Source organism: Thunnus maccoyii, chromosome 21 (genome assembly GCF_910596095.1).
Source record: "Thunnus maccoyii chromosome 21, fThuMac1.1, whole genome shotgun sequence".
Classification (NCBI taxonomy): Eukaryota; Metazoa; Chordata; class Actinopteri; order Scombriformes; family Scombridae; genus Thunnus; species Thunnus maccoyii.
In genome coordinates this window covers 17,793,922-17,820,146 of record NC_056553.1, presented here as the reverse complement: position 1 = coordinate 17,820,146, position 26,225 = coordinate 17,793,922, and the positions used below count along the sequence as shown (strand labels likewise).

At 40.0% G+C, this 26,225-nt stretch overlaps 1 long non-coding RNA gene across 5 annotated transcripts in view; it reads left to right on the top strand.

Annotated features, from left to right (window-relative positions):
• Positions 1 to 26,225, top strand: part of LOC121887953 — an 82,355-nt gene that overhangs the window by 23,797 nt on the left and 32,333 nt on the right. Inside the window, exons 3-4 of one of the 5 annotated variants that reach the window (XR_006093098.1) lie at positions 6,549 to 6,681; positions 18,608 to 18,766. This is a non-coding gene — a long non-coding RNA (uncharacterized LOC121887953). Of the gene's footprint in view, positions 1 to 6,548; positions 6,682 to 6,742; positions 7,317 to 18,074; positions 18,247 to 18,607; positions 18,767 to 26,225 lie in introns of those variants that run through there. The other 4 variants (XR_006093097.1, XR_006093096.1, XR_006093094.1 and 1 more) reach the window with 4 other exon arrangements.

The following is a 26,225-nucleotide window of genomic DNA, read 5'->3' as shown; positions in this document are numbered from 1 at the left end:
TGGGTGGGTGCTTCCATGTGTCTGCATGCGTACAAGTAAGTGAGTGTGTCCGTGTGTGTGTGTGTGTATTGTAAATAAGTTTGTGTGTGTGTGCTTTGTTGCATGTATCTGTGCTTATGCGTGCAACATGATAACAGACACAGACCTAGAATGCATGAAGCGTGTCTGAAGTATGTCTGTTTGTCATCCGCGATACTACTCCTGTAGGCTTTTGGCTGTCAGTCAGGACTGCATGAATGTAAATAGCGGTCAAATAAAACTTTAATCACATTCATTTTAATCGTAACCAATAATCTGTGCCTTATTTAGGCATGCAGTTTTAGACCACATCCCACCAGGCTCAAGACAAACACTCCACTCATTATCAGGCGATGTCAGATTTGGCCGGGTTGCCTCTGATTCTGACGGGATATTTTTATGACTCACTGTAAAAGTCAAAATTAAATGCAACAAAGAAAGGATTTTGTTTGGCGAGGAGCTCAATGAATTACCGAGGCTGTTTTTATGAGTTATTATGACTGAGCTGTGATTATTATCAGTATTGTTATCGGGGATTTTATAAGATCAGAACAAGTATTTTTATGTGTGTTTGCTCATGTACACATAAATGTGCTTGTGTGCATGTCTGTATGCATATGTGCATGGATCGCAAGGCGCTATGTCATATATATCTATACATGTGCACATTTTTTTCCAGCGTCTTTATGCTCTGCAGGCCTTATTATCTGGCTGTCATTATTTCATACACCCTCTGTTTGACATCGCACCACTTAGTCAGTCAAACTTCAGTCATGAGGCTAAACATGCCTTATCCCATCCAACATGAAATGTCAGGTAGCATTTTACTGACAGCAGCACATATATTAATTGAACCGGTTTCTCCATCCAATCAGGAGGTTGCGAGCAAAAAAGCAAAGTCTTGGATTCTTATTGAACAGTCAAGTTCTTTCATGCAGCTGGCATCGCACTCTCTTTTCCGCTGGAATAGTGCGTTAATTTATCCATCAAGAACGGACAAGACAACAAAGAAGCTCACTTCAACAAGTGGCTGTCACTGCCTTTTATACCATTTCAGTGTCTTATTTAATGAGTTTTCAGAGATGCTGCATGATAGATATTCTGACAGTGAAAAATGACGGCTGATGATAAATACCTTCTTTGGCTACGGCACTTCCAACAAAGTTTTATAACTTTATCATCAAAAACGCCGCCTTGGTTACAGTTACATTGCATAAATCATCAGGGATGCTTACACAGAGCAGTGCCTGAGGGGATTTCCCATAGGGTGAGGATAAAGCTTTTTACTAATAATACCGGAATACTTCATCACTTAGTCACAGCAAAACTGCAATAGACATCAAATGACAGGATGAAATAGTGTTATGCTAAAGGATAATCATTGTTGCCATTACAGTACTGTACATGTGGGCAACATTACCTTCAGAGAGGTCTGCAAATAGGATGAAACTGTAGAGACAGTGAAAAGACAAAAAAAAAAAAAAACCTTACAAACCTACTGCGTGTTGCCTCGAGCCGTTGTCCATGTACAACAACTTTACAATAAACTAACAATCTAAGTTTAACTCAGTGGTCAGACAGTCAAAATATAGTGAAAGAAAACATCAGTCTGCTTTACTGGAAGTGGGGCTCATAAAGAGCTGACCTTACCAAACAACAACAAATGAGCACTCGGTCGACTTCCTCCTAAGTTAAGCTGTAGAAATACAGACCGGACAACTGGTATTAGCAGCACAATCATCTGGCCTTCACATTATTAATGACATAATTACTGCACAAAGACAGAATGAGGAGAGAAAAAAGGAAAAAAAAAAAAAAAAAAAGTGAGGGAGAGGAAGAGAAAAAGAAGCTAAGACAAAGAAGTGAGTGAATAATGGAAACAAAGGTGGAAAAAGCTAAAGATGAGGTAAACAGAAAGAAGAAAAAAGACAGATTGACATCCCCTTTAGGGGCTTATCGAGAGGACATTTTCTCTCTATTTTGGGTGGCTGGACCCTCCCTCATTGTTAATTGGAGTCCTCGGCTGTATCCCACAGTCTTGTACTCTGGTGGCACCCCCCAAGGTGCAGGGAATTACCGTGTCTGCCTCCCCTCCTCTATATTTAGGTCATTTAAGGTTGCACGGTTTTAAAAGGGAAAGTCAAAAGATGCCATTCTTTATGAATGTCTGAGGATATGAATAGGGTCGCCGCTCCTCTCTCTCCGTCCCCTCAGGACTTCACCTTTTCAAATATAACGAATGCCTCAATTAAAATCCCTTTCAAACACCATGCTTATTTTTCGATAACAATCGTCCACCGCTCCCCTTTAGTTCACTCTACCCCTGCTCTCTCCCCTCTCTCTCTCTCTCTGAGGAGGAGGGGTGATGTAAAGGGACATGGAGGGCAGATGATGCTCTTGTGTAAAGAGAGAATGAAAGGAGGGGAGAAAGGAAGAGACAAAGATAAACTTAGTAAAAGCAGAGAAAGGGAAACAGAGAGAGAGAGAGAGAGAGAGAGAGGGAGACAGGGACATACTGTAGAGCAAAACAGCACAGGAGAGATGTGTGGGAGGGGGTAGTTATGACGGTGGGATGGATGCAGGGCCTAGAATGATGTGAACCAGCAGATGGCAGGGTAAGAACAGTAATATGGCCAGTTCCACTCTGTCTGTCTGTAGCCAAACAACAGGTCAGTGGGGAGTCCTCAGCCTACACACACACACACACACACACACACGCACAAAGGCAAGCATGCTTAAAACGGAAGCAACACATACAGGTATATTAAAAAAACATGTTAAGACATTTCCAATAAATGCATTCAAACACACTCAAGCAAAAAAAACACATACAAGCACATCATGTTCCAGCACCGACGACACACTAATGCTCACATGCTTGTTAAAACATATTAACACACACATGCGAGCACTCATTCATGTCAGGTATAAAAAAGACAGACCGCAGGTTCAAACTTTTGCCTCAACTTTCACACTTTTTGTTTGTTTTTTGGCAGTCATCTTCCGTCCTCGTGAGACTGTCTGCAAATAATAAACAAAGTGTCAAATGTCTTGTATTTTTACACAGAAAGTCGATTTGTTTTTCTTCAGCTGTTTGCACTCGATAAGTAAGTACAGAAATGCTTCCACCGTTGTTCGAGACGCGTTGTCAGACAGGTTGCGGGTGGCGTGCCTTACGCAAGTTAAAACTCTAATGGTTACAAGACAGTTTGTCGCCATTTGAGGCTCAAAGGGAAATAAAACTAATGCTGAATAATGCATTCTTAGGCTGTCATTAGCATCGGAATAGTGAAATGCATTAGGGCTCTATGGAAGATGGCTGGCTTTAATAAAAGACCACTTAAAGATGGCAAACAACAGCAAACAAGTAAATCTAAAAAACATGGGCCCCGCTCGCTCACTTAAGACCTGTGGACATTATCAGCATCTGAACTGTATGGTTGTGGAGATTAACTGCCTGGTGTTGTTTAGCTTAGCTTCATCTTGGCTGAGTTCGATTAAGCTCTAGGGAGGAAACCAAAGACAGACTTTTTCCATTCAGTAATATCGACTAATTAATAATTATGTCAATTCCTCCTTTCCAGCTTTTGGTTACATGCTGGTTTGCAGCCGTGATCGCAGCCGTGTTTTTTTTTTTGATGAAAGCATGCACAACAATTCTGTTTACTGCGTCTTAAAAACGTGCCTCTCTGCATGCAAATGCACACAACTAAATTGGACTGGAGTAAATGATGGTTTACGGTACATGTTGCGCAGAGTGCAAGTAGAGCACAGAGGGTATAAAACTGGATCAGTCACTGTTAGAAGCTAACAAGCAGGCTTGTTGTGGAGTTCAGTGTGGTTTTCATGGAGAGCTCCAGCTGTTTCGCATAGAAGGACATCAAGAGGCTCAGAGCTATCTGTGCCTTTGCTAAGAGGCAATATATTTGAACATTCTCCTGCTCTGTCTATATGTGTCTGTGTCTCGCCCCCGCTATCTGTTTGCACTGGTCTCTCTCTCTCTCTCTCTCTTTCTTTGCCAGTCTAAACCAATAATGTATGATATCTTTATCTTGAGAGTCACGGTAATATCATATAGCACACAGACATCCCCACTTGCCTTTTGGGCTTTTCTGCCTTTGACTCTGAGCGGATAGTTATCGTCAAGAGCGTCTCCTGACAATTTCCAAAATGCGATGTAATGGTTTGTTTATGATTATTTTCTGTAGAATTTGTCCCATTTCTACTGACTGATGTTTATAGAAGAGTACACTGGCAAATTGGATGGTGAAAATCCCTGGTGATTGTCTCCCTTACACATCCACCACAACGCCAGTAAATAAATCTCTCAGACTCCAATAAAATATGTTATTTCTTCCCTATGAATCATAAAACATGGCCAGGCTTCATTTCTGACCATACTGTGTTGGCTGCAGGCTCTGAGGTTTTTTTTTTTTTTTTCAGACAGAATTAGAAGATATATAGAGTAGGACAGTGGTTGTTAAACTCTGTCTGGCAATACACTTTCTCAAACATTTTCTCAAAAACAAAAACGATTTTGCAGACTGATTTGGAATCTTAACTGGTACATTATGCTGTCTTTTTTTCTAATTGACCTACATTGTATTTATTCCCTCAATTTAGGAGAGATTTGGTAAAGAAACCTTGATCATAGGTTGTATTTTACACCTTCATTTTAACTTTATTTTAGCCTTTTCTCTCTTTTCTGGAGGTTAAACCGCTCTTCCCTTGTGCAAATGGTGTGTTTAATAAAATAAATAGGCATCTAAACAAAGCAATCCCGCATTTCTCTCTAACTGGGGCCAAGCGTCCACACCTGTGTCTGTGTGCTGACTGACTTGAGTATTGTTAAAATGACTCCGTCCTTTTTATTTACCCACTTCAGCATCGCTCACCCATCTTTCCTACGAGTTGCTACCAGTGCCGGCCTAATATTATCCTCTTAAACAGCCGAACAGCATTTTATACCTCACTGCTTTTCACCTTGTCGGGTCACAATGCAGCAGGCATGTTGAGGCAGACCTCTATTTAAAGATGGTGAAAATGTTTGGGTGGCTCAACCCTTTCAAATTAAATGGATGGCATCCCAGGGAGGCCTATCAAAAATGATTAAAAAGGGTGGAAGACAGCATGTGTGTGAAGTGTCAAGACGAGTCGGCACAGGCTAGCCGACCTGCACCGAGAGCCAGGAAGCTTATTAGCATTTCAGCGCATAGCAACCTGCCTAGCCCCGAGCACTGATCTTAACACGGTCTGTCCAAAACCGCACCGCTCTCTCTCCCTCTCTCTCTCTCCCTCTCTCTCTCTCTCTCTCTCATTCCTCTTTCTCCTCCGACTCCTGTGCAAAAACATTCATGTCAAGTTGGTGGTTCATTCAAGACAGGAATGTTTCTGTGTGTTAATGTCAAATTGGAGCTGCAGCCTGACAGAGAGTGTTTGTATACAACACACTGAGAGGTTTAATGTCGACCAAATATTGTGTGGGGAATAGCAAAGGTGATACCGAGTTCTCAGTAATGGGTTAATAACATCAGATTGGAGTGTTGAAATAGATTAAAGTTGTGGTTTTCAAACTGTGTGATGTGGAAATTGAATTTGACTCAGGCTTATTAAAACAGTAACATTCCTGTCATGTTTAGACCCAGCAGACATGTCCATTTCTAACAATCTACTATATTCCCCGGCAAATTTAAAGTGCAATTGCCAACTTTTACTTAAGTTCAGATGTTCATTTGGAAGACCTTTTAACTTATGGTGATCTGTCTGAAGCATAAAGTATGTTTAAGTTTCAGTTTGATCAAACGCTGCGAGAATATTTGAGTTAGAACAGAGCAGTCAGGTGCTGCGGGCTAAAACCACTATCTGGACAAAAAGTGGCACTCTCTTTCATTTTTAATCTCTGTCATTCCCTTTTCTCATCTCACCGTCTTTGTCTGAGTCGGTATTGACTTCACTGTCGGGAAAAAAAAAAAAAAAACGGCTCTACAACCTCCATTCCCAGACGTTTTTCAGACAAAGGAAGTAAAGTTGCAGTAATTGGTATGTTTTAACCATAGCAAGAACGTATGGACTTGCCCAAATACATTTCTCTCTCCAACATCCTTCTCTCTGGATGTCATTATAAGGATACCATCCATAATTGACTACACCGATTACTGTAATCAAGTAAAAGCTAAATAATAATGTTCCAGTCAAATATGTAGGATCATACCAAGAAATGTAAGGCTTAAATACAATCTTTACAACACTATTGACTGATTTTTTTTTAGAATAGAACAGAGAAACATAACATACAGAAACATTTATGCCTCAGAAACATACATAAGCAACCAGAACAAACTAGTTTCGAAAGCTTCTGTATTATGCTTTCACACTCTCTCCCCTCACTCTTCCCCTCCTCTCTCCTCCAAGATGCATCACAACCGGACCCAGACGCTTAATCAGTCACCGGGGCGCAGCATGTTTCGATATCAAGCATTTCATATGACTTTATTGACTCTGAGTTTTTATGCTCTTCTTCATCCTGACAGTATAAAGAATGGGCTGACGGCGCTCTTCCAAGATTGGAGGCCATTTTGTGGCTGAGCTCTGTGCTCACCAATGTGACTAATGGGATGCCCTGGAGGACTTTCGGAGGTATCACTCAAAACAAAGTTTGAAACAGTAAGAAAGAGCTCACTTTGGCGACAAATATTTTTTAATTTCAAAATGTTTATTTCTATAGGAAACGGGCTCAAACTTTGGTTCGAGGAAAAAACAAGATGCTGCTTAAGTTGATAATTAAACTGTCATAATGTGTGCTCACATACTGTACGGTGGGTATCCTTTGTCCCCAGACTAGCTCATCTCAGTGAAGCGACCTTGGGAGGGGGAGCCTGCCTGCCTACCTTATAGCTCCCAGCTCCTCACAAGCCCCCACAGAGCGTCTCATTGTCTCAAATTAAAGATAAGGTCTGCCTACTCTGTGTACGGTAGCTACCCTACCTTTGGCATGTGGTCGTTGCTAATTACTTTGAGCTGTTAAGGGAGACATATCTGGGGAGACAGGCAGGAGGGAGAGACCTACAAACCCAGTTTAAAAGAAGAATCTGATTTTCCCATTGCTCCCGATGGCTTTGTTTGACCTGTTGGATATGCATTGTTCTCTCACGACCGATTCTAGGTTCGGTTATATACCTGTTGTTGTTTTGCTCCCTGGGAAAGTGAACAAAGTGAAATACCGCAGCTCTGCGGAAGATGTTTGCACTCATGTTTCAAATATTTCATCATATGTAAATAAATGTGTGGAAATATGTATAGAGAGGCATGAGTATATGCATACGTATGTGTAGTGGGGTTGGTGTAAATTCCCCTAGGAAGCTACTGAAGTCTCTCCTCTGAGCTGGCCCCAGTGTTAGTTGCTCGGGAGCAGTCAACTGTCGTAAATAGGTGTAATTTGCTCTAAAACAATATCCATGGCTAAATTTGCTCTGGGTGATGATCACTGAAAAAAATAAATAAAAAGAAGGACAAATGGTGAAAGCAATCATTAGTGAAAACAAAACAAAAGTGGCCTTAATCAATTTGAAACAGTAAATTAGCTGGTATAAATCATCGTCCAGGCAGCAGTAAGCCCTGGTGGTGGTGTCAGGGATCTGGTTTAGCGTGCTCGCTGCCTGGTAAACTGCTCCATTTAACTCCCCTCCGACTCCCACTGGCTCATTGCTAAATAAGGATATCAATTAGGCTAAAGCACTCAGCAAAGGCTCCCAAGTTAACCATCAGCCGAGGCATGAATGGATCTTTGGGGATATTGACTGCTGCGGCAATAGGTTTGTAAGTGGGCTGACCAAGGGGTAATTAAAGCAGCATTATCATGTTACGCCGTTTATGGTACTACTGTGGCTTTATGCCGTCCATGCATGCACGAATGCAGGCAGCGACTAGCAACAAGTAAGACAGTAGAGGAAGAAAAACAGGCTCAGTGGATAGAGGGGGGCACTGGCTGAAGTGTGAGGGTCAAGTAAATACATGTGGGACATTATTTGCCTGTGTATGCTTATCATCAGTTAGAAAGGTTGAGTGTATCTGCGTGCTTAAGTCTATTTTGATAGAAATTATATGGCTTTCATGGAATCTCTTAAGGAATCTAGTTGCGGTTTCATTGTTAAATCTTCACAAACAGTGTGTGAAAACATAAATAATTCTGCATCTTACCTATGCCACTTGGATCCCATTGATTTCAGTGGGAGTGCCAATTTTATATGTTCAGTTTGTGTGAGTAAGAGTAATGTCTTTACATGATGTGAAGAAAATCATCAGGAGCCAGCTCAAGCCTGCCCGCTATATGAGGTGGCCTTGATGTATGTGCAATTACAGCATAATTACAGAGATAATTACTGTATGGGCAAGATTAATAACTTTATTAGCTAAAATGGTTCACTTTTAAAGGAGGGAAATGTATACGTTGGTCTTGCAGATCTAAATTTGCTGAAAGTCAATTAACGGGCTGATTTTGTATCTCATTACTCACGTGTTTCACCTTGGAAAGGCACCTTGAGAAGCTAAATTTAAAATGTAAAAAAGGTCAGGAAGTCCCTTGTACAATTAAGCCAGGAGTTTCTAAAGAATTCCATCATTATTGAGGAAATGACAAAGTGTCTATTTTGGCCAATCTAACGAGAAAGACCTACTTCAAAATGAAATCTTGTTAATTGTTGGACCAGCCTCTTCAACATATCTCAATTACCAGAGGAGGAGAGTTAAATACAGTCTGCTATGACAGCCCCCCCCCCCACCCCTCCCTTTTTTTGTCTTTTATGTTGGTTTTCACTGTTGTTTTTGACAAGGGGGTGTGTGCTCTGAGTACCAGCGTTCTGACTGAACAACAAAGGGCCCTAAAGCTCCTTTGAAACAATAATAACTTCTCCTCTTTAATTTAGCCAACCTAGCCACGTTACACTATTGACAGGGCTAGATTTGTCTTATCAAGACCTATTAACCATTTCCATTTTCTTATTAAATGCATGCTGTATAATTTGTGATTTTTTTCCAACGTGATGTAATTATGATGTATCATTTCCCTCAAATAAAGGCCCTGTCCTCTCTTGGTGTTAATTTGAGCGTGTGAACTTTATACTTTGAACTAATTGGTTGCTGTTGAAATCCCCTGAATGTGAGTAATTCGATCAGGTATTCCATAACCATTGTACAATTTAATTTGAGTAATTTAATTGGATTTGACTGCTCATTTCTGGGCCACTCTCCACTCAGTATTCAAGAACTGCAGAGCTGCAGAGGTATCCTGAGGCAAACACACACACTAACTGCTACCAGTCTCTCACACCAACAGAGCTGGGAACTTCCCACTAGATAGCACAGCTGGATCAGACAGTGGACAACTGGAACCCTCTTTTTAAGATATTATGCACTCAACGCAGGTGATATTAAAAGATCAGGTGAAAAAGATCTTTAATTCCAGATGATGGTCAGACACACACTATTATCCATCAAAGGTCTGAGGTAATAAGAACTTAATATGTTTACACAAGGCGTATTTTTCTCTATTTTACTCTAAAACAGAGGCATTGCTCTTCATAAATTGCATTAACGCAGGCAATGCCATCTTCTTTCATTGCTCCTCCAACCAATTGAGCTTGTATCCTGCACGTAATGTCATTCATGGAGCACCACAGAGGACTTTATCTGTCCTTAGAGGGTCAGCCATCTTGTCTTAGTGATAGCTGAGGCCTGGAGACTCGGAGGCGGCGGAGAGCAAAAGCAGCAGAGACAGGCTCCCCTGCCACCCTGATGTGCTGGGAAAACAGTGCAAGGACCATGCTGAGAGACAGAAAGAGAGCGAAGGAAAAAGAAGGGAAGAAAGGGAAAGAGAGAGAGAGAGAGAAGAGAGACTGTGCAATAAGGAAGAGAGAGAGAGAATCACAGAATAGAGATACTGAAAGAGAGATGCCCATGGGCAAGACTGGCGCTGTCTTGCCTGGGCCCTCCTCCTAGTGCCAGAGACAGGGATGACGCTGCCACTCTGCATCAGCCTTATGTAGTATTCATAGTAGCAGGTCCTTCTAACACAATTTGTGACCTCCACCCCAGCCGAGGAATATTTGAGTTTAACAATGGGCGGCTCTGTAGGGAACTAGCACGTCAAGACCCCGGCGAGCAACTTCCTCGTCTATTATTTCTCTTTTTATATATTGTGTAGAATGTGTCTTTTCTGGGAATTCCACAATAAAATGACTGTTATTTATCATTACCAACCTCTTCATCATTTAGTCAATAAAAGGCCTCTCACTTTCTCTCTCTCCTTCCCTCCATCGCGGTCTGGGAGTCAGATATCTGTATTAGTCCCCCCCTGCCTCGGGGCGAGCTGTGTCAAAAGCTAAATCATGATCAGCTATGGCTTTCTGGCTAAATTGTGTATGAAGGCCCCGGGCGGAAAAGGTGCACATGCTCATTATTGGAGACACAGAGAGAAAGGGAGTGAAGTTTTCACACACGCACACATACACACAAAAACAAAGCAAGGATAAATCGCAACATCACGCATACTATGTTAAGAACGCATGGGTCATGAAGATCAGTGTAAAAAGTTCAACTTGATTGTGTGAATGTTTGACTTTCTTACATGCAAATCAGCAGAGTTCTTGTTTTGGTTTGCATCACACTATTTTTTACGCTAAAATGAACATTAGTGTAACTGATCTGTTGTAAGATTTAACAGGGACCCATGCCAATTTAATCTACCGACTTCATATCTGTGCCCTGTCATTCTTAGCTAGTGCCATGGAAACTTAACTTAAACAAACAGTCTGAAATTTTTGGACATATGCTTATTCGCTGTCTTGCCAAGCGTTAAATAAGAAGATGAATACCACTCTCATATCTGTAGGCTAATTATAAAGTGAGAGCCAGCAGGCAGTTTTCTTAGCTTAGCACATAGACTAGTAGCAAGGGGAAGCAGCTTGCCTTGCTTTGTCCAAAGATAACAAAATCTCCTTACCAACAACATTAAAGCTCACTAATAAACACATTAATCTGCACAAAAAGTGAGATGTGAAATTGACAGTTTGTGGGGAGTTATACGCTGAAAGTATTTCCTAGCCTAGCACATTGACTTCTTGCCTGGCAACCACACAACAAAACTCCAGGAAGTCACTGTACCCGGCCAACATAAATATTCCAGCACACAACTAACCATCAAACCACACATTTTTGCTGTTTCAGATTTTGTTTTTATTAAACGAGATATAATGTATTAATTACAGAGCTTTAAAGGTGCTGGCAGGTGGATTTGGCTATCTTTAGACAGAATCAGGCTAGCTGTGTCCCTCTGTTTCCAGTCTTTATGCTAAGCTAAGATAACCTCCTGCCGGATTTAGCTTCATATTTTGGTATCAATCTTCTAACCTTACTCTCGGCAAGCATTTATCCCAAAATGTCGAATTATTCTTTTAAATGTACAGTAATATTACTGTATTACTGTACTTTGCGCTGAGGAGGACACACATAACCTAATACAAAGTTTCCAAATCATTTGAGGCCTACCCAGCAGACGCTGGATACATGCATGATTGGAAACATCAACCATGATTGCAACTGTACATTTAGAGCTGGAGAGCATCCGCTAGCTAGCCGAGCATACAGGACTTGGTCTCCCCTTTAGGACATTATCACCTTGTCCAGTCCTCTGGAGGGCCCTCATCTCCCCTATGGGCCAGCACTTCCTGCTAGCGCTAATTAATTAAGAGGGCAGGTTGGCCACAGTGGAGAGCGGGCCCAGAGCCTTTTCATCTACTACCAGACAGGATGCCTAGAGACTTATCGCCTCCCCTCCCAATAATGCTGTAGCACAGCCTGCAGAAGTCAGTGGAGACTTAGTAACAGGTATGCTACATATGAAAACTCTACTGTAAGGGAAATTAGCTAAAGCCTTTGTAATAAGACAGTGCTTTTTAATCCCTTGTGTGTTCGCCATAATATTCTCTGCACAGTGGGTTGTTGATTGATTTTTGTGGATAACCAGCACATTTCCACTGTCTGTGATTTGATAGTAAGATAACGATACCCATCTCTATGATCCATAGACCTTGCTGTATACACTGTAACTTTTGACAGCAGTAAACTAGACTGTTACATTACAATAGACCACTTAACACTGGTGTACAGCCCTACATCATAACATTTGCACATGGTTCTTGTACACCATGAAAAAAAGTGTCAGAGGGAAATAGAGCTGGGAAGCAAGTGGTGGAAATAATACGACCACATTTAATGAAAGGTTAAATTTTCATTTACTCACTATTGACTGAGCTGAAAGGGCCATTATTTATTGTATTGGCATGATGTGGCCCATTAGTGCTGTATTGGAATTGGTTTGGCTTCTTTCTCTCTCCCTTTCTCACCGACTCTCTCTTGTTCAGCGTTGTGAGATCGCTTCAAGCTAAAGTGTGAGAAAAGACCTGTGTGTGTGCATGTATGTGTATATGTGTGTGAGAGACGCATACATACGCTGCGTGCAACTCCTCAAACTTTCCCCGCTGAATTCCTTTTGTTCATTTATCCATTGTCTGCATCTCCACGTATCGCTCGGTGATTCGGTCATCGATCTGTTGTTCTCACGATCTCACTGACACATCAATGACAATCTAATTCCGTTCAACGGATTTTATCGGCCGCTGTCTCCGCAAAGTGACAAGACACATTGCGGCCGTGTGTAACCTAATAAAAGCGTGCTCTGCTCAATCCAGATTAAGTCACGAGACAGCGTGGCTCAAGCAACACACAGCACATTCATTTAAAGAGGCTTTCTAATTGGGCAAGAGGTGCAAATGTTGCTTTGTTTCGAGTCATAGAAGACCATTTATTCATTTGTTTATTAGCATCCTGGTGTACACAAGACGTTATTGCAATAATGAGGCAACATCTACATAATTCCCTGCTTAACAAAAGGGCCCCAAGGCCAAACTTTGCACAAATATTCAAACACAAGATCAGGTCAATAGCTTTGAGGTTAATAAGGTTTTAGACTCCTCGTCTTGTTTTGAATATTTGGTTAGAAACAGAACATTAAAACATAATTGAAACCCCTGATCTGTAGGTCAAGAGATTTTTGGCTTTATGTACAGTATATTATGCTGCACTGTTGCTCTGACTGTTGTTCAGAACATGAATACACGATGGATAGCAGTTAAATTGATTTCTACAATGACTCTACCACTTTACAAAACACTTGTCAGAATGAAGTGAAGAAAGATTTTAAGGGCACGTGATCTGATACATAAACCCAGCTGCTCCCTGTAGCAAAAAAGAATGGATTCACCCTTCTGCCTCCTTATTTTGCCATGTATTTGCTTCTTTGTGTACTTGTTTTCTTGTTCACTACATGTAGGGCTCACTGTTTTTAGTTTTTATAAAAAGACAAATCAGGGCATTTGTTGGTAATTCACTAAATAGCTTTAACCATATTCGTCACCATCTGCCAGAATGTAAAAGCTTTAGTTTCACTCGTAGTGCTTGCCCAACTTTAGCCCACTTCCTGTTTTGTTCCATAAAACAATCCCTTTGAGCTTTAAAGCAAAACAGCAGATTTCCTGTGAAGTTGTAAGTTTAATGTAGTGTAGATGCTGGAAGATGCTGCCATTCTTGTAAGTCTTTGTGCAAACCACAATGGTAAATAATTTATTGATGCTAAAATGCTACATAGCACGTTTGAATAAAAATTCACCTCTTGCTGGAATCTGCACTGCTGTGAAATGACCTTGGCAGTGAAACTCTGGCCTACTGTATACAGTATTTCTCAAGTTTTATTTAGGAAAGCTAAATAAAAGCACACTCTGACAGAGGGCACCAGATGGCTTTAGACAGACTGGCATGGCTAGATAGACTTCTCGGTGTCACATTCACATAGACATGCACACATACACACACTCATTCAAGCAGGCATATACACACTCACAAACCCATTCTCATCAGTGTCACAGAGGTCAATGTGCTAAGTATGGCAATGCCACTGTGAGTGCCATCTGGCAAACTGGGGTCAAGGTTACATTTCTGGGAGCTGTGACCCGCACCAACTGAGCTCATTCACTCAACCTTTGTGCACTTTTGTGTAGCTCAGACACAGAATGCAATCTTTGTTCAGGGAATGCATTTTGTTGTCTTGTGTTGTGTTGTGTTTTGTTGTGTTGTAGTAGTTTGGATTCAGATTTGTTTGCTTTTTATCAAGACAACACACAAATATGGCCTCCAGTATTGTATGTGCACCTACACAGAACACATACCTGCATGCTCTTCAAATCTTACGACTCCATCATTTCCCTTTGACACGGTTTCTTTCCTCCTGTTTCCTAAACTCTACATAAACAGTGTGGGGCTTTACTGCCTTGTTTTCTGTCTGTCGGCGCGCTGTGCCAGCATCCGACACTAGCTCCCTGCCACTTTCACAGGCTGTAAACATCTGGGCAAGGCCTTTCATCTGGTCAATGTGGCAAGGGGACCCAGGGGCTCTGGATTAGCGCCACGATAAAAACAGGCTCCCGCACTTGGTTTAGCAAGCTTCAAGTCTGCCACTGTGACAAGCTGTGTTTAAAAAAAAAAAAAAAAAAGCCAAAGGAAAAAAAAAAGCTTTACAGGCCAACACCACAAATTAATAGTTTCCTCCAGAAGGCAAACTTGTTCCAGAGTAGGCTCATTAATTTAGCATTAAAATGGCAGGAACCATCTGATATTATCTTGTTATTTTAATGCTTTTTTCATTTTTCCATATATTTTTCTGTGACTATACTGTAAGAAATATTACGCTATGTTATACATTAGGCTATATTAGATATATAGATAGACAAAAAAATGTTTTTCTATTGATTAGTGGTTATTTAGGAGATTTTCATGTAAAAACAAAACAATCCTGGGGGTAAATTTTAACGCAAAGCTAAAGCCAGGAGTTATTATAATTATTTATCATATACATTTTTCATTATTTCTATGGGGCCTCTGCTTTATTGGATAGTCTAAGACTGATAAAGATGGAAGACAAAAGGGATGACAAGAAACAGAACTCATGAGTTAGACTCAAAACATTGCAAGCCCATGGCATGTACCCTATCCTGCAGAGCCACTATTTGCCCCGGGCTTTTTTTTTTTTTTTTTTTTTTTTTTTTTTTACTTCACAGTAAATCTTCAGAGGCAAGGTGTCAGTCAGCACCAGTATCATCACAAGAGATGATGTCATTCATCTATCTATATATAGAGTCATATGAACACAGATATGTCTACAGTGTTTTATCTCATTGAAAGGGCAAGTGATTTTCTTTCACCGCTGTGTCAGAGTTGAGATGGACTGCAGTTCAACAACATTAATATTTAAGGAACCTCAGCAACTGGCTTCAACCTCATCCATTATTTGTGTGCTTTCTGACACTCAAGGATTGTTGTCCCTGGATGACACACAAGCAGCATCCAAATCTTACCCCACATGGTGTAATAGCAAAGATGCTCATGGGTGACCCACAAGAGTGTATCCATTCCCACAGGAGTCGGTGCTGATTCCTGGTTTGATGAGCCTCTGGCCTGGTGGGGACCTGCACATGTAAGCACATAGTTTGGGATACACGTGTATGAGGCTACATATGGACCAAGTAATATAAAATGCATGTTTCTCAGTCAGTTGAGTTAATTGTCCCTCTACCTGGCTTGTATAATGATCAGATAATATTTTTGCCTGCTCGAGGATCACCACAGGGGAACATTTTTGCCCTTTTCTTCAATCTAATCATCACCGGTTTGAAATGATGTGCTCATATACAGTGTGGAGAACAGCAGTGCATCTCACACACATGCAGACTCACATACCTGGAAATGATTTCAAGGACTCAGGGGAACGTGGCCCAGCCGATACCCCAGTTCTGACACTGAAAAGCACCCCTCCTACCCCCCCCCCCTCCACCAGCCCCAACCTCACGTCCCTCCCCAAACCCACCACCTCTGTGTCCTGTTTCTGGGCCCCCTAATGCATCCCCAGACCCCGACCATAGCAGAGGCTCTACAACATGCTGGAGCAAATCAAGTATTGACCTGAAGCAGTTATGTGCTGTAGAACATTATATTCTCATCTGGGTGGCGTGGTGACTGTAAAGAACACTCTGTTTGCTGTGAAACATGGCTTTGCTTATGCACTCTGCTGCACGCCCAGGCGCCCACGACGCTCGTACATCAAGCGCCGGCCTTGTCGCTTGCTTTATTGAGAGGGAAAACAAAGGGTTGAGCCGTTTGGAATCATTTTTTCTCAGGACGATTTTTCAAAACAGCACCAAAAGCTTTCCTTTTGGGGTTTTGAGGTGGCCAAGGAGGAGAGAACTGGCGATAAAATTGATGAATGGCAGATTGATGGATTTCATTCCTCCGCAGAGGAGAAAAACGACAGAGATGCACATAAGGTTTTTTTATGTTTCGAGAGTTTGAGAAAGTTACTTATGACTGATGACGATGCTTGCTGGCACATTTCCATGCACAAGTGATCTTAAGAGTTGTTTTAGTAATAGTAGCAGTCGTGCTTTTTATTTATTGAGCCATTGGGACAAATATCAGGGACAAGTGGATAGGTAAATTGTATATTTTGGAAATCATCCTTCTTAATATGCAGAGAAGTACAGAGATCTCAGAAATGCAGGGTAGTGTTGTCAACAGTGACATTAAATTCCAAATCAAAACCTTAAAAACATGTGGTGGAATATGACAATATGCAAAATACCTGAAGTAATTGGTGAGTTTTTGTGATTTTTGTAATTTGTAAATAATTCCTCTCATACTGTATAGCGACTGAGCAACATCATGAGCACATGTCCAGTGTGTGGTCAGAGGAATGGTCTATATGTCTTTATTGTCACTTTACTTTAAAAATCATCAAGTTGATTGGTTACAATGTATTAATACGTTTTTGGGACACCTTTTACTTCTTTATTCAGGTTATCAGATATTTCCTAATTCACAGCAGCTGATGTCTGTTTCTCTGCTGTTAACCAGTTGGTTGCAAATGATCTGATTAAAATAAAGTTAATAAATTATGATTGGTGAAAGATTGTGGTTTCCGTAAACATGTAGTGCCTTGTGATTACAGTCACTGTTGACTTATTCAGTACTCAATCAAGACTATGATATTTCCCTATACCTAACCTTAAAAGTCCTTAAAAATTTAAGAAAAAATCCTTTAACCATAAAAAAGTTTAATCATGCTTTAGTCGCTATGAGTGGAAATTGCATTGTAAGTGCGAATATTGTAGAGAAAAAAAAAAAAAAAAGCATTGCTCCTGATCATTTTACTGAGACGTTCGGTATCAACATATCTGACTCACCAGATATTTCTGTTTTATTTCTATGTCCTCATTATGCTAATAAGACCAGAATCCGGTCAGGATTATGTTTCCTCCAACACAAACAAATGTAATTTCTAGGAGACAGCGTTGAAGTACATATAAATAGTATTTATTTTAATATATGATTGAAAAAATATATTGTAGCAGTTTGATTACACCGCTCAGTTTGGATAATAAGTCATCCAATGTCCTGCTAAATAAACACTAAACAACAGGTTGGTAATAAATACAAAAAATATATATTTTCTTTGAAATCAATTGCATTTTAATTAAAAAAAAATCATATTTAATAAAAAAAACCTCCATTTTTCACCCTTGCATTCTTTCTCCCAGTCAATACGAGGCCTTAGACTTTAATAATGAGCCATTAAACAATGTGTTTAGTAAATTGATCTGTGAAGAAACATGCAATCACCAACAGCCACTAATGAGTTCCCATTTGTTTCAGAGAGCGGGGAAGAGACAGAGTGAGCAGCCCTTCATCCCTCTCTCTTCTCTCTGTTTCATTCATTACTTTTCTTCCCCCGCTCCCTTTCTCTCCTGCTTACCTCTCCTCTCTCAGATTCTTTTCGTCCTCCACATCTCATTCAATACCCATCACTGTATCTGTCCATGTCTCACTATCTCCTGCTACGCTTCTCTCTCTCTCTTTTTCTCTAACTCTCCTTTCCTCTCCCCCTTTCCCTCCTAAAGGACACAGGTGACTGAACCCATGACTGTCCTGGCGTCAGAGGATGATACATAACAGCTCAGCCTCAAATGACAAATCCAGGCGACACTCGGCCGAGAAGAGACATATTGATTTTTCAATGATTAATAAGTGGAAAATAATTGTGTTTCATTAAGATGGATGGAGTTTCATTTAGTCCTGTCTCCTCTTCTTCACTTCAGCGCCAGGCAGGCAATCAAATCTGCCGCTACCACAACCCGTTAGCCTGCTATGGCAACAAGGCCAGCCACATGTGTTTCTCAGTGTGTGTGTTTGTTTGTGTGTTTGTGTGCTGCTGCACAGTATTGGGAGAAGGAGAGCGATGTGAAAGGAAGATGAGAGTCTATCTCTCAAAGGGGAACACTTTACTAGCAGCAATAGCAGGGCAAGATATACAGACCCCATGGAGAGATCAAGTGTAAACCACAAAAACTCCACTTTTCATCCTGCGAACATTTCGACAACACTGATTATGTTTACATACATGGAGATTTCCTCTTTTTCATTCCGGTTTTAGGTCAACACATTGAAAATATCAACACTTGGTTGGAGTAACCCTGGTACACACATGCCCTTATTATGGGAAACTGGAAACCAGAAACCATTTGTGGTGACGACTGGCCAAATGTTGGCGCAAATGTTGGTCCCTCAAAATAAAAAAAAACTTCTATCTGGACTCACTCATCATTTTTGTGGTTGGGAAGATCACAGAAGAGGAAGAGAAACCAATTTCCTTACTGATAGTAGCTTTAACATACAACAGAATGTACAAGCCAGTCTGCGTTTTACATGAGGAGCACAACTTCAGTGGAAACATTCCTCTACTCTGTCTCACTTACTGGTCTTACCTACACATACTGATGCAACAAGTCAAGACAAGTTTTAGCATTATGGCAAATGTAATTAAAGTCAATTACACGAGTTGAGAGAAATACATCAAAACTGACGAATATCGCTCATTAGCAGCTTTGGTGTGAGCTGTGCAAACTTTTGGTGCATTGTGGGTACATTGTGATATGGTGTGCAGCTGGTAAATTAACACTGGACAATTGCCAAGTGCTTGAAAATTTTGTTAGTGGTCAATGACTCTGTCTAACCTTTTTATGAGCTGTGTTGTTGGAAAAAAATAGAGACCACAGAAAATAAAATCATTTTCTAAGATCTACTTTTATATGATAAATGTCTGGTCCTGGACCTGGAATTTTTTACAGTTATATATTTAGTCTTTAAATCAAAACCTCATCTAACATTGAAAGGGACCTAGCTGGATTACCGAATGCATGTAAACACAGCCAATGACGACTGAAACAGAAAGACTGTAACAACTAACCAGGACTACAGCTGGACAGCTGTGTGAATATTTTCAGACTACATAAATACAGTATTCATTCATGCTAAATAAGTGACAAACATGCAGACGATCATGCAGATGGTCGTGCACGGTTTATTATCTTTATCATGACACAAATCTGCAATTACGCAAACCGCCGTGTATTAACCTCTATCTGACAAAGTGCTAGAGAGTGTACATTGTATAAAGACGTAATAACATTATTTTGAGGGATAAAGCCATACAAGAGAGGGCCTTGCTTTAAATGAAGGCGTCAGAACAGTGGGGGAAGGGTTGCAGCATCCTGGTCCTCCATCCCAGCATCCCTGTGTATCACTTTAATGTTCATATAATGACATCCCTTCCAAGTTTGTGTCATGGGCCATCAACAATCATAATTGTAAAGTGATTCATTGACTGATGTTGTCAACAGTGCTACTGTCAAGAGAAACTGATACCAGAGAAAGAGAATAGGGCCCTCTAATGAATATATCAATAACCAGTGACAGGTGAAGGAGTGCTCCTGACGAAATTTCAAATAAGCACTAACACCTCTCCTGATGCCTTCATTTGTTCTTGCTACAGCACATTCTGCCAAGGCGAGTGAGGGAATAACACAATTAAAAGCTTCGAATCTATAAAAATCTCAATAAAATATCTAGAGTTTTTTTTAAATTTTCAACATTTATGAACAGAATAAGAAAGTTTGATTTCTAAATTGCAGACTTACAAAAAAGTGGGGACCATATATTTTATTCTACCTGCCTGTCGTCTGTGTTCTTTGGGCCTGTTTGTCTACTTAATGTTAGCGGTGTCTTACCTCTTCATATCTGAACACACTCATAACTCTTTTTGGATACTATACACAACATACAGTATGATGACACCAAACTTGTGTGTCTCAGACAGGATAGTTCACTTCAACATTTTCTCATATCAAGGACACCATAAGTGGGAACCTTAAATTGCTGGGGACCAATTTGTCGTCTTTCGCCTTGTGTGAGTGTTTGTGTTTGTCTTTGTGTCTGCGTATAATCACCTACACACTTCACAAGGGAACACTAGCGATACATCACCCAAATGAGGTCCAGTCGGGGCCATGATCCATCACCCAGTGTCTAGTCTAACAGCGAAGGTAATGAGAAAGGAACCTATGCAACATTGATGGGGCCTGGCTGCCACAAACACATGGACAATAGTATTGATGGCTGACTGAAGGAGTGACCATTGCTATGAAAGGCTGTTTGCGGTTATGAAACGTAAGAAAGAAAGAAGAGGCACGTTTCGTTATTTTATGGCATTAAAAACTTACTGTAATAATTAGTGTGTTTGTGTGTGTCCACATGTGCATCAAAGAGTGAGTATACGATTGTGTGTTCACACACACACTCATCTCCGGCGTACACCTGTCATCCTCACCCAGTCAGGGGAATAAAAACCTGGCCGAAATGCAATTAAAGGGGCACTGTGGTGCTCCATTGTCACATCACGCCGGGGCTACCTCTCTCTGCCTGCCGCATTAATAGGGTTTCAATTGCCAGCGCCCGCTTCTTAATGGCTGATTTATTTCATTTTAATACCCTTGTCAGAAGGTAAGGCCTCAACTGAGGGTCGCATAATAGGGGGCCATTTTCCCCTCTTTCTCCAGCGGGAATGCTTGGCTCTAAAGATCTCCATTTGATATGTGGGCCACAACCCTTTTGACTGAGGCAGTGGGGGTGGTGAGGCTGGGGGATGGGAATATAAGATGAATATAAGAAGTGTTATTCATAGTTATTCATAACTGCTAACTTCTTAAAGATTACTTACCTGCAATTGAATAGATTGGTATTAATAATGTTGGTCAAAGTTGCACTATAGAGCATAATTATAACAAGAGAGGGGATAGTATCATAAATCAGAATAATACATCATTAGTTAAAACAAGGAAACACAAATTATCAGTGACATAACATACATCATATGTAGCATCAGTGTCTTTGTCTTCATCTCTCCCTGTCTTGAATTGTAGGACAATGGCAACCCCGTTCCCAAGAGATACTCAATTGACTGGAACCTCTGTCATTTAACACACTATTAATTGACTAATGTGCATCACGTCGCTATGCAGCATAGGTAGATGAGGACCATGGGGCCTTATCAGAGTGGATTATGGGAAATTAGCTGAAGCAGCAACAGAACAGGCACGCTCCTGCTTTTTCTCAGCATCACAAGAACACACAATCAGCTGTGGCGGAGCGGATGTTGCCATTTGAGATTATTTGCACAAAGGCGATTATTTTAATCACTTAATTCCGGTATTATGAGACATCTGCTATGTTTAGCTTCATATTTCCATTTCCCCAGACAACTGTGTGCAGTCAAGACTTCATCAATATCATTACTCACTACATTGTTTTACTCAAACAACGCCTGTATGATTAATGAATAGGCAAAAGACAGTGTACAACCATAATTCTCACAAATCAATTACTCATGGTAAGGAGGCCTGTGTTGCAGATCAGCCATAATATAGTTAATCATACACTTTCAATGGGATGCATGAAGTCAGTCATTCAGTGTGTGGGAGTGATAATCAACACTAATGTATTAAGTGTTTACAGCATGCATGTGAGGGGAGGTGTTAATGCGCATGGTACAATGCATACATACAAACGTGCTCTGCAGAACATACAGTTTTTTGTTGATCGCGTCCATGTAATTGCATTATGTACATTACATGTCGCTGCTCTTGGATATCACACAATAAATGAAGGAGACAAATGCATGTAGTCTACATCATCCTCCCAAGCACACGCTGTTTACAGTATGTAGCCCCCAACCGAGCTGCAATGGTGAATGTTCCCATTAGCATAAGAGGCTTTGAATTTGAATGTCTCTGCTGGCATGAGCATCAAAGGACAGTTGTGTCGATAAAGTAATCCCAACACTTTGAAAAGTTCTGTTAATTACAAAAAAACATAAAGACCAGTTTGTGAATGCACAATGCACAAATATATCACACACGCGCCAACATCGCCACACATCTTCTTACAACACACATCCAAAACATCAATGAAATCATTATTTCAATTATACTCCTCGAGGTGTCAAATGAAGTATATCCTGATTACGGAGCTGGGATCCATCCATCTGGTCTCACTCTTTGCTGTGGCCTAACGGCTCTAATTAGCTTTCTGTCTATAAACTAATCTTTCATTCATCAATGGATTGATTTCCCTGTCTTCATTACTAGTAGGCTGACATTGTGTCGCTGAGTTGAAAGCAAAGATGGCCAATTCTGTGCAAAAGGTTAAACATGTTAAGTTTGGCAACTAGCAGCAGACAAGCCATTGTTTGGGAGAGGTTTATAAATGAATATGTCATGTCCAGTTTTTCCCTTTTGTAACAGTGGAAGGACATTTATTATTACATACAGCTAAAAATGTGGTGAAGAGACTAGGGCTCACATTTAAGAGATAACAAAAATCAATAAAAGTAGTTATTTTGTATCTACTGAAGAACTGCATATACAGTTGTGAACTATTAGTAATTAATTAAATTAACCATAAGCCAAACAAAAGAATGGCAACAATTGCATTTTTGTAATTAATTAAAATGTTTTAACCGCACTCATACATGTTATTTCCATTTTGAGTTGAAGTTATGTCAAAGTTTCAGTTAATTGAATATATAAAATGAACCATTAAAGCACCATAATGTATTTTTTACCATTTCTCAAAGGTCAGTCCTGTTTTGGCTGGGCGGTGGCCATGTTTACTCGTGTTTCCGCAATTTTGCTACTATTTCCGATATTTGTTCTTGTTCACATGTCTTTCCCTTCCACTTCGGTGTCTCCGCCATTCTCCACCCACTGATGCGGTATCATGCGACGCCAGTCACGGTTCAAAGCGGAGATTACCTCGGTTTTCTTTACAAGGAGTGGGTAAACCTTTGTACAGTATCAACTTTTGCACAGGGCCTGCTGCGCCTGTCGGCGGGAAAATAAACAGATGTACATTTTTTGTTTATAACTGCTCTGAATGATGGATTACAGCATACAGATAGCGGTAATTATCGGAAAACCATTAACATTCCGACACTATCCATACCCTTACACACAGTCTGTATCATACTTTGGACATGGGATTTTCTGTAGGATACACAGTATACAGGGAACATATGCTGAGCGCAGTAAACGCTTGCTTAAATCCACTCGCCTTGCCCTTAGGTTATCTTTATCCTATATTTATTTTTATCCACATTTTCCCTGATTCCCTATGTCTCTTTTTTCTCCACACCAAGGTGTATGGGTTTACAGTAATGCAGAGTGTATGGGAACGGCGATGGCATGCATTGTCCCTTTTTGACAGCGTCTCAATAGATAATCTCCGAGTGTCTTGGATTTCGTTCAATCTATTAACCATAATGGCATATATTTAGTGCTTCCTAACTTTGCCTTGGGCTTCTGTCACCCTAACACAGCATTGAAAGTGGCAGCATGTTAAAAGCAACGGAATAGCACGCTATCTGGTTGTTTATGAGAACTGAAAAGCATTTTGTTTACATTGGAGGAGAGACAATTTATTTGTAATTCGCAGAGATAGAAGCATTAAAGCTTAAAGTCTTGTGAATGTAGGCGTATTTCGAGACAAACTGATAAAACCTAATGGAAGCGGTTGACAGCAGTAGTGTGAATGTGAGGCACTATTGTATTTCTGCAATGAGCATTAACAAAAGCAGCTGGTATCACAGACTGAAATGAAAAGCTGCAGTCTGTATACAGTTCACTCAACACTTAAGGATTTCATGGATTTTCCAGGGATACAGTGGAATCACACGACGTACAACCAAACACAGTTCCTATCCAATCACACCCACACCTACCACCACCTTTCCCAAAAAGATTAGGTAAGGGTTATCTGATACATTGTTTTGCTGAAATATTACACTCTATTTATCATTTGATATTTACCAGTCGTGTCCTCATCACAAATGTCTTTTTACTCTCAGCTATAGCATAAAGACCTTTTAAATCTATATGAAAAAATGATCTATCATATAATTGTTGATCATTTCATCTTGTTTAAAATGAAATTTGTAGTTGTACCATCGAGTACCTTTGAAATAGCAGAATTGGCCACTTTGCCCAGAATGTGTTCCATGATGGTGTAATGGCTTTTTTTTTTTTTTAAGATGCTTTTGTGATGTGGCATTTGAAATTCAGTTGGAAAACTGAAATTTAAGATTTTGATTTATGGTTTTAACCAGACATATTGTTAATAACAGCTTAAGTACGTCAGTGGTATTGGTATTAAGTCAATACAAATAGTTTTTGTCAATGTGACAACTGTATGCCAATAATGAAAAAGACAAAAAAAACTTTTTAGGCAAAAACTATGATGAAATACATGACAATTTAAAACAATTTATAAAAACTAAATAAGAATGTGAAAGATTGGATGACAGTCAGTTGTCTGAACCAGTAAATGGAGCCAGTTCCCTTCACTAACACATGTAACCAATACAAACCAAACACAGTGACTGTGGTAACATAGAACATGTTTTACTGCAATTTTAAACAACCAAAAACATATTTATGTTTCTATTATAGTGTTCAGTGACATCACTTACTGTATGTTAAGGATGTGTTTCAGTTCATTTGACATTTTTCATGTGCCCTCATGAAGGATTAAATCTTCTTGGATATAAATGCTATTAAATACATAATGACATTAAGTGTATTGTTAGAATTTATTCAAAATGAACCTAAATCATTACTAAAACTATCTGGGTTCTTTACAGTAATATTTCCATAAAATGATAATACTTGACAGAAAAAAGAGAAAGAAAATCAATAATGCATTATGAACTAAATATGATACATTTTTCAATCACTAAAACAAAATTAAATAATGATCAAACAACTAAAATGTTACTTAAACTAATGCTGCAGTGGTTTTCTAGTGCCTGTCTAAATAATTAATGTTAATGGGTGCAGTAGAAGTGCAGTAGAAGTGTAACTACTTCTTTACTTAACCAAGAATGAGAAACATTTACCTACAAATTTGGATAATACTGTAAACTCTATTATTCTTATTGGGAAATTGTTGTGTCATACAGAGGAAGTGTACATACTCAATCAAAAGTGTAAGCACTGGTGCAGCTGTTGTATTCTACTTGTTGCCAACTTTGAACACTGGCAACATCAAAACACACCATTCTGTTTCAATAATAATTGAGTTAAATCTATATTAAATCTAGATCCCTCTATTATTCGAATGATTAAATTCATTATAAGATACAGAATAGCAGCAGGAGAGACACCCTGTCTTCAGTTGCAGCGGGTAGAAAAGGAAATGAACCATCAAGATGTGTTTTAATCTTTCCTTTCTATCATGTTAAGTCCAAAATAACAATAAAAACATGTAGACCAGAGTCAGTTTTCTGATAGCCTTGCCATTTACAGGTTAAACCTGATAAGTATAGAAGACATGTTACATTTTTTGAGAACTACAGCTATATCACTGTCACTGTATACAGCAGAGAAAAAAACATTCTTTCGTGTGCTCAGTTCTACCCTCCCCATTTATGCTAATTGCCATGGTGTTGCATGATTAGTGGTAACTATTTACAGTAGAGACGTTTGCTAATCAACCCATAGAGTTATGCTGCAGATCTGGGAGCAATTATGTCCACACACAGAGCACATATTTATAACACACACATACACTCACATACACCTATATAGACCCGAACATGCTTTCGCATACACATACGCACACGGTTAGGAACACATCAATTACCAGGGCCAGCGTTTTACATT